The sequence below is a fragment of the Silene latifolia genome, unplaced genomic scaffold (assembly GCF_048544455.1).
Source record: "Silene latifolia isolate original U9 population unplaced genomic scaffold, ASM4854445v1 scaffold_311, whole genome shotgun sequence".
NCBI lineage: Eukaryota > Viridiplantae > Streptophyta > Magnoliopsida > Caryophyllales > Caryophyllaceae > Silene > Silene latifolia.
This window is the reverse complement of record NW_027413247.1, coordinates 23,447-31,741: the sequence shown is the minus strand read 5'-3', so window position 1 is coordinate 31,741 and position 8,295 is coordinate 23,447. Positions and strand designations below refer to the sequence as shown.

The 8,295-nt window shown below is 40.1% G+C and overlaps 1 non-coding gene across 1 annotated transcript; it reads right to left on the bottom strand.

Annotated features, from left to right (window-relative positions):
• Positions 1–4,848: 4,848 nt before the first annotated feature.
• On the bottom strand, positions 4,849–4,955 carry LOC141639247 (small nucleolar RNA R71). The gene has a single exon (XR_012542439.1). It is a non-coding gene; the product is annotated as a small nucleolar RNA R71 (small nucleolar RNA).
• Between the last annotated feature and the right edge of the window lie 3,340 nt (positions 4,956–8,295).

The window sequence follows — 8,295 nt, the reverse complement described above, 5'->3', positions numbered from 1 at the left end:
GGTAATCTAATGGAATGATGTTCAAAAGTGATAGTTTGGGTGATCTGGCATGGCTGGTTATACTGGTATGTGTATTCATGATATATGTTTATTCGGTGAAAAGGTATGGATGATATTCATGAGACTCTTGTCTGTTTATTCCGTATAATATGTTGTGTTATGATCGATCTAGTAAAGCAGTTTTGAGTAAGTTTTCTTGTCCGGAAAGTTATACTGAGTCAGTGTTTATGGGAATTGTATATATTGTGATGTTTATCGATGTGGTTGTTGTGCCTCGGGTGGTGATCCGGGCACGGTACTTCGTGTTATGACGCGGGTATTTTCGCGCTGCAGTGCGTCTGTTGGTGGCGGTGTTGCGATGCCGTCACCGGTTGTGGTGGAGTAGGCGGGATGATTACAATTCGAGTTTTGAAAGTACATACCAGTTATACATAGATTGTTGTTTTGTTTGATGTTGCTTCCTGTGAGTTTCGGGTTGTACATATAGACGGTTGTTTTGTTTATTGATGTTTCTTACCAATTTTAGTTTTGGAGTAAAGATAGAGTATGATATGGAAGAGAGTTTTGTATGCTTCTGTTGCCGGCATGGTGTAGCGATATTCTGTTGACGGGACACAGTTGTGAGAGGTTGTTACAGTAATTTTGATCTTGTTTAAGATGAGGCATTGGTAGACATAGTAATGGCAAGAGAGTTGTGGAACATGTGTTGTACTGATATGAAAGCTGCAAGTGGTTCAAAATCTTTTATTGGGACAGTGAGTATAGGGCGTTGGTAATTAGTATCATGTTAAGTTATGGATGAGTTTTGCGGTAATGAAAGAAAAGAACCTGAGGACCTAGTATGAGTGTGTGTAATAATTGTGGATCATGAGTTCTGAGTATGGAGATAGGTGAATGTATAGAGGACTATGTCGCTTTGGCGGTAATAGGGAATAGTTGAAGTTTGGTTAAGCTAATGATTTTCTGGTATAGGTTAGGTGGTGTGCCGAGTGAATTGAGGTATGAGAACTGTTTATGTAAGAGAGCCTTGGATATATGAATGGTGAGTGTTTAGGTTATAGGCGGTTATTTTTGACAAGTGCTGGTGATGAGGATAATGAGAAGATATAGCTAAGGATTTAGTATTAGTGAGTTACGAGGACATAACATTTGTATTAAGAGGAGTAGGTTGCGATAAAAAAGACTTTCATGGTTGTGCATGTTGTAGTATAATTGGAAGTAGAGTGTTGGTGTAGCATAAATGATGGATCTTTGTTATGGTTGATTTTGTTAAAAGGTCATGGCCGTGCTTGTAGTAGTTCGATGTTTAGGAATGGGAGAATTCTTCGATAGTGTTGACAGTTAGATGATGATGGTTAGGAGTTCGAGAGTGTCGACAGTGGGATGATGATGTTTATGAGTGTGAGTAAATTTCGAGGACGAAGTTCCTTTTAAGGGTGGTAGAATGTAACATTCCGTTTGATGTTTATGAGTGTCTTGATATTGGATTTTCTAGTGGATAATATTTTAGTGAAACAGAGCTAACAACGTTTGTGGATGGTAGTTGGTAGTGTATGGAGTTAGTGTCGAGAGAGACTATGATGTAGTGGATACGATATCGTGAGCCATGTTGTGGAGGTAGGAATAGTTGGTGGAGTTGGTGTTAAGAGTTCATGTTTTATAGGTTGGGGTTTTGTTTTTGAGTTCTTAGTTGCGTTGTTGTGTCTTGATCGAGTTAGTATGTTTGTTTTTATTTATGGGTTGAACTTCGGGGACGAAGTTCCTTTTAAGGAGGGAATACTGTAAAACTACGGTTTTCTATATCTATGGGTGCTCTATCGAGTGGTACTTACTCTGTCGAGTAAGTATGTTTTTATACGAAACAGTAGTCTGCCTGATGGGTACTCGATCGAGTACGTGTGGCACTCGATCGAGTAAGGGGCACTCGATCGAGTAAGTGAGTCTTACGGGTTATTTTAGCCAGGTTTTGTTAATAACGCGTGATTAGTATAAAAGGATTCCGTCACCTTTCTTAATCAGTTTTCACTTTTCTAAAACATGTCAATAGAGAAAAAGAGTTACGTTGTTCTCCTTCTTCGCGTTGTTAACAAATCCCCAAGGCTAGGAGTGTCAGATCATCTTGTTCTTTACGCGGTTGTGATCCTTGTGTCGAGGGTAAGCTTTTTATATAATTTTTATAATGTTTTGTTAAAGTTGGTTGAAACCCTAATTGGGTAATTTGGGGGTTTTGGGAAGTTTTGTGATGTTAGATTGTGATTGTATGATTGTGTGTTTATAGGAGATGATTTCGTTGAACAACGATTGGGATTAGCTAATTGTGACGATCTTGGTGATTGCTTTCCAGTTAAGGTTTCCCTACTCAGTATTGGCTACATAATGTGTGGTGTTTGTGATTGAGATTGTTGGTTAGTTATATTGTTGGTTTGATCTTGGTGGTTGTTGGTTGTATGTTGTTGATTGGTTTGTATCTATCTGTGATCTTCGGGGTGCGTCCCTGGCTGAGTGGAGTCAATTGCGGGAGTGGCTTTACGCCCTTGGTTCGCCCTCTGTGAAACCCGCCACAGGAGGGGATGTGCACATTAAGGAAACTTGGGTTTATCGCTCGATGGAGATGAGCAGGGATTTGGTGGGTACGGCTGCGGTCCCCCACTGGCGCCGTGGAGTATTTGTTGCGATGGGTACTCTGGCAGGGCTACACACTTTAGTGTGTAGTCAGTTGTGTGGAGATTGGAGATGGAGACTGGAGATTTGTTTGAGTTGTTTGAGCTGTTTGTGATATTGTTCCTTTGTGTAATCAGTACTGACCCCGTTTAAATATTTTAAAAACTGTGGTGATCCATTCGGGGGTGGTGAGCCGTTACTGAGTAGGTATGAGACGATGCGCATGGGATAGCTGGGATGAGTCACCACGTAGCAGTTTTAGAAGTCTTCCGCTGTGTCGAACATTTTGTAGTTGTTTAGTAGTTGACAGTTTTGAGAACCTTGTATTTCCTTTTAACAGTTTTTGGAGTTTGGCTTGTATCACTTAAACTTTATTATCATTTAAATACGTTTTGTTATTGTCTATTTGAGTATCATTGTCTCGGGTAATCGAGATGGTGACGTTCTCATACCTTAACTGGTCCTGGTAAGGCACTTGGAGTATGGGGGTGTCGCACTTAATTCCTCTCTATTCTTTCAAGTGTTCTTAGTTTTATTTGGGTAATTTGAAAACTATTTAGGTTTATTGAAGACTTGACAACTTTTCATCATTCATCAAGTGTTCTTCTATTATTCTTTGCATATTATTTGGATCATCCTCAAGTTGGTACAATCCTTTTTACCCTTGCTTAATTATTACTTTACTCATTTACCATGTTTAACTTTGCTAATATGATTGACACCTTCATTAGCATGTTTACCATAGTCATGAGTGTGTAATCTCCTAACTAGGGTTAATGGGGGATTAGAAGAACTATAACACGGGGATAGATCCATACTTAATCTAATATGTTGTCATAAGATTGCTTGCTTGTTGTAGTGTTAACCTATGCACATGTTATGCTTGATAAAATGCTAGACTATGAAACCTTGCATTTGTTCATCTCTTATCTATTCAACAAGACTTGTAAGATATAAACTAACTCGAGTCTTGTTAGACCATGCATAGAAGTGAATAAGAAGAAAGTAAGTCGACTTGTAGGTGTTGTATAGTCTAGACGACTCGGCTGCGGGACCCAAATCTTCCTATGAATCGTAAGACATAAACTAACCCGATTCCACTACAACAATAATTTGCTTGCAACTATGTAAACATATTTGTATGATCTCCACCATGAATCCCCTAAAAACCCATGACACCCTAGTGCCTTTAATCGATTGTTTAAAAACTCCCACTTTACTTGCTTATTTTACTTTCATTTCTTTACATTTCATTGTTATAGTAGTGTAGCTTGTTACCTCAAATCTCAACCCAATTTGTGACACCCGAAGACATAGCTCTCTACAACCGATAACTTAATTCAATACCCGTCCTTTGGGATCCGACCTGTACTTACCACTCTACTAAGAGTAGTTTGTTTAGTTATAAATATTGTTTTGGTTAGTTAACTTAGACGACAAAGTTTCGAACCGCACCAAAAATGGCGCCATTGCCAGGGACGATGTTTAATTGAATTGTTGTCTTTTGTTGTTTTTAGTTGTGTCTTTCTTAACCTTGGGGAAGTCAAACTCCTCAAGGTAGTTTTAATTGTTTTCTAGTTGTTTGATTTTTGCATGTTTAGGAGATCACAAGGTAGACCTTTACCTATTGATCCCGAAATTGAAAGAACCTTGACCAATCTTAGAAGAACCGTTAGAGGGGCTTCAACAAGTTTGGGTATTGGATAACTTGTGGACGTCGGTGTTATCCAATCGGATAGTGTTGTGTTTACCAACCCTTTTGCAAGAGAAGAAGAGGAGAACCCAATTCAAAACCAACCACAAAATCAATCCACAATGCTTAAATTTTCATCTCATTCCGTACCAACCGAGGAGAACCTACCAAATGGTACTCCAACACCACCTCACTTAACCGGTAATTTCATTGCCAAATCCGCATTCATACAACTAGTTGAGAGAAGCCAATTTGGAGGGATGCCTAGTAAAGATCCTCATCTACACATGGAGACTTTTTGTAACTATTGTGATGCTATCTCTCAAATCGGAGTAACCCAAGACCAAATTCGATGAGTGTTGTTTCCCTTTTCCTTGATCGGAGCCGCAAAGCAATGGTTAAAGAGCCTAGATAAGTCTACCCTTGGTATTGATTCATGGAATAAGTTAGCACTTACCTTCTAAAAGAAGTCCTATCCTCCGGAGAAGACCAACATGTTGAGAGCCCAAATCACCGGGTTCAAGTAAAGGGATGAAGAATCATTATATGAAACATGTGAGAGATTCAAGGATACTTGTCACTCTTATCCACACCATGGACTTAATGAGTGGTTCCTTGTTCAACAATTTTGGAACGACTTATATGAAGACTCACAAAATGTTCTTAATATGGGGTCCAATGGGAGGTTCACCGAGGTTGATGACAGCCAAACATGGGCCAAAATCGAACAGATGGCGGTTCATAATTCCCAATATAGTAGGCCACGAAAGGCCACTAGGGTAGGAAAGCATGAGGTGGATTCCATCACACAATTGGGTGCTCAACTAAGTGCTCACATCGACACCATCAACTTGAAGTTTGAGAAGGCCATGGCTAAGCTTGATGAAGCTTCCAAATCAACCAAACAACATGTTAATGCTATGATGGCATCATCCTCAATCCCAAATGGAGTATGTTAAAGTTGTGGAACCTTGGGGCATGATTAAAACGAATGTAGGGGAGAAAATGAACAAGTGAATTCTTTCCAAGCATACAAGAATGACACCCCCTATTCTAACTACTATAATGAGAATACCAAATTCCATCCAAACCTTTTCATACAAAAGCCAAAATGTCTAAAACCAGCAACCCACATACACACCATCTCTAATGACAAATCCTACTCAAAGACCATACTACAATCAATCTAATGACCAAGCTTTTGATGATAAAAAAGCGGTCCTCCAAATGCAAAAGAGCCAATAAGATTTCTTTGCTCAAATGCAAAGGGATAGCCAAACCAAAGAAACCACCATCAACAATATCCTTGCTCACACCAAAATGTTGAAGACTCAATTGTCTCAATTGGCCTCTTCTAGCTCCCAAAGACAAAAGGGACAATTACCTCCTCAAGGTAATCCTCCCACAAGATATGAGACCATCAATGCTATCCACTTGAGGAGCGGTACTAGATATGAGGGACCAAAGATGCAAATTGAAGAAGGAATTGTTGAGGAGAATGACAAGCAAAGTGATGTGATTGAACCACTAAGAAGAAATCCTAAGGTGGTAGAGACAACAACCAATGACTCATCAAAGAAGAGAAATGAAGAGAAGGCTAAGGAAATTGAGAAAGAGCTTATTGTGATTAGACTTCCATTCCCAAGTCGCCAAGCTAAACCCAACTTTGATGAGCAACTTGGAAAGTTCATGGAGATTGTGAAGAACTTAGAAGTTTCTATACCATTCACGGAGCTAATTAATCCATCATGTTTCGACCTATGCAAAGTACATGAAAGACATCCTTACCAAGAAGAAGTCCATCCGAAAATTGGAGACCATTGCCTTTACAAAGGTGAGTAGTACAATTCTACAAGGGAATTCCCCTCCAAAGCTCAAATATCCGGAGAGTTTCTCCATTCCATGTACCATTGGTGATACCACAATCAACAAGGCACTATGTGATCTAGGTGCAAGTGTGAGTGTCATGCCATACTCGGTATGTGAAAGACTAGGAGTGGGAGAGCTCAAGTGCACCAACATGACTTTACAAATGGCGGATCATTCAACAAAGAAACCACTAGGAGTATGGGAAGATGTACCCGTGAGAGTTGGAAAGCTTTTTATACCGGTGGACTTTGTCATTGTTGATATGGAGGAGGATTCTAACATTCCAATCATTTTAGGAAGACCATTCCTACACACCGCCGGAGCGGTGATCGATGTGAAACATGGAGAGCTCACACTTGAAGTAGGTGATGAAACAATCACCTTCAACCTTGATAAGACTATGAGAGCTCCCAATTTGTTTGAGCCATGTTTTATGGTTAATCACTACACTCAGAAGGGTGACAAGGAGAAGATGGAATCTCCATTCAAAGAACAAGGAAAAGATGGAAATCTCAAATATAAGGGCAAAGACACACCGCCCAATTGGAAGAAAGATGTTGATGATGTTGAAATGGCTCTATTCGAAGAGCATGGAATTTTTTATAACAAGAATGAGAGCTTGCAAAGCTCACCCATGACAAGTTTTGATGAAGGTCTCATTGGCCATGATAACAAGGAATGAGAGTTTCTCTCGTCAACTCATGATCCACCCTACATAGGGGAGAAAGCAAATGAAGTTTATGGTCTATGGGACGATGAATTTGAAGGGTTGGTTAATCCCTACATTGGGAATGCTATGACTCTAGCCTATGGCTCGATGGATCCTTATCAACACTTTGACTCGAACTACCACAATGAAGACAACAATGTGAAAGGGTCTATGCAAGACCTTTACCATGAGAATGAACAAGCCTTTGACTACTTCTACAAGGTGTTGAGCAACATCAACAACACCTTGGATTTGCCCCCTTGATACCTCTCAAGAGAAGGAGAGTTTGGTGGAGTCCTCCCTAAACCACCATTTATAAATATTCTAACCTCTTAACTTGCATTTCATTTAACTTGTACTTTACTCATTTCTGCATTGCATTTTACATGCTCTGTTTGACGGATTTGTGTAACATGAGAGCAAGTGAGGGAGGGATTTTAATGTGCTTCAAATGTGTAGTGTTTGATGATCAAGTGTGGGGAAGCACATGCCTAGGCTAACCAAGCCTTTCTAATGCTACCCAAGAAGAATTGAAGAAGAAGAAAAAGAAGAAGAATAGACACGGGGTGAAGACCCACACGAGAAGACCTGAGCTCGTGGGGACTGGGAAAGGGCTGCAAAATGAAACATTGCTCTGTAAGGAAATCTGCCCGAGCCGACTTCAGGACGAGCGAGCCAATGCTCAAGACGCCCGACCTCAGCTTAAGTCGTGGGGACTGGAGGGGTTCTCTATTGTAAAATTTGCACTGGAAGACAATCTACCCATCTCTAGCTCAAGTCGAGCGAGCAAGACCCGACTTGGTCTTGAGATGCCCGTCTCCAAAGCCCTCCAGAAAATTGATTTTCCACTGTGCAAAAATCCGCTCGACTTGCCCTTAAGTCGCATGTCCCGACCTATTATATCACCAAACACGGCAAAAAAACCTCCTTCTTCATTTCATTTCACTTCATTCAAACACAAACACCATTATTTCCCTCCTTCAACCTTCAAACCCTCATCCAAAAAACAACAATCCCTCATCCAAATTCACCCAAATCAAGTCCAAACTTGCTTAAAACAAAAAAAATCACTCCTTCATCAACATAAGACCATTCAAACAACAATTTCTTCAAAAAATCAATCAATTTATCTAGGGTTGGTGAAAATTTGAAGAACCCCAAATTGATTGGGCATTCAATTGAAACTTGAAGAAAGAAGCATTCAAGCATTTACTTGGTGTGTTGATACAAGAAGGAAAGCAATGGCAAGGACCAAGGGAGGAATCAAGGCAACAAAAACACCAACATTGTCTAAAAGACAACAAGCTCTAGCATCCAAAGCAATGGTCTTGGTACAAAGGGAGCAAGCTACTACTTTAACCGT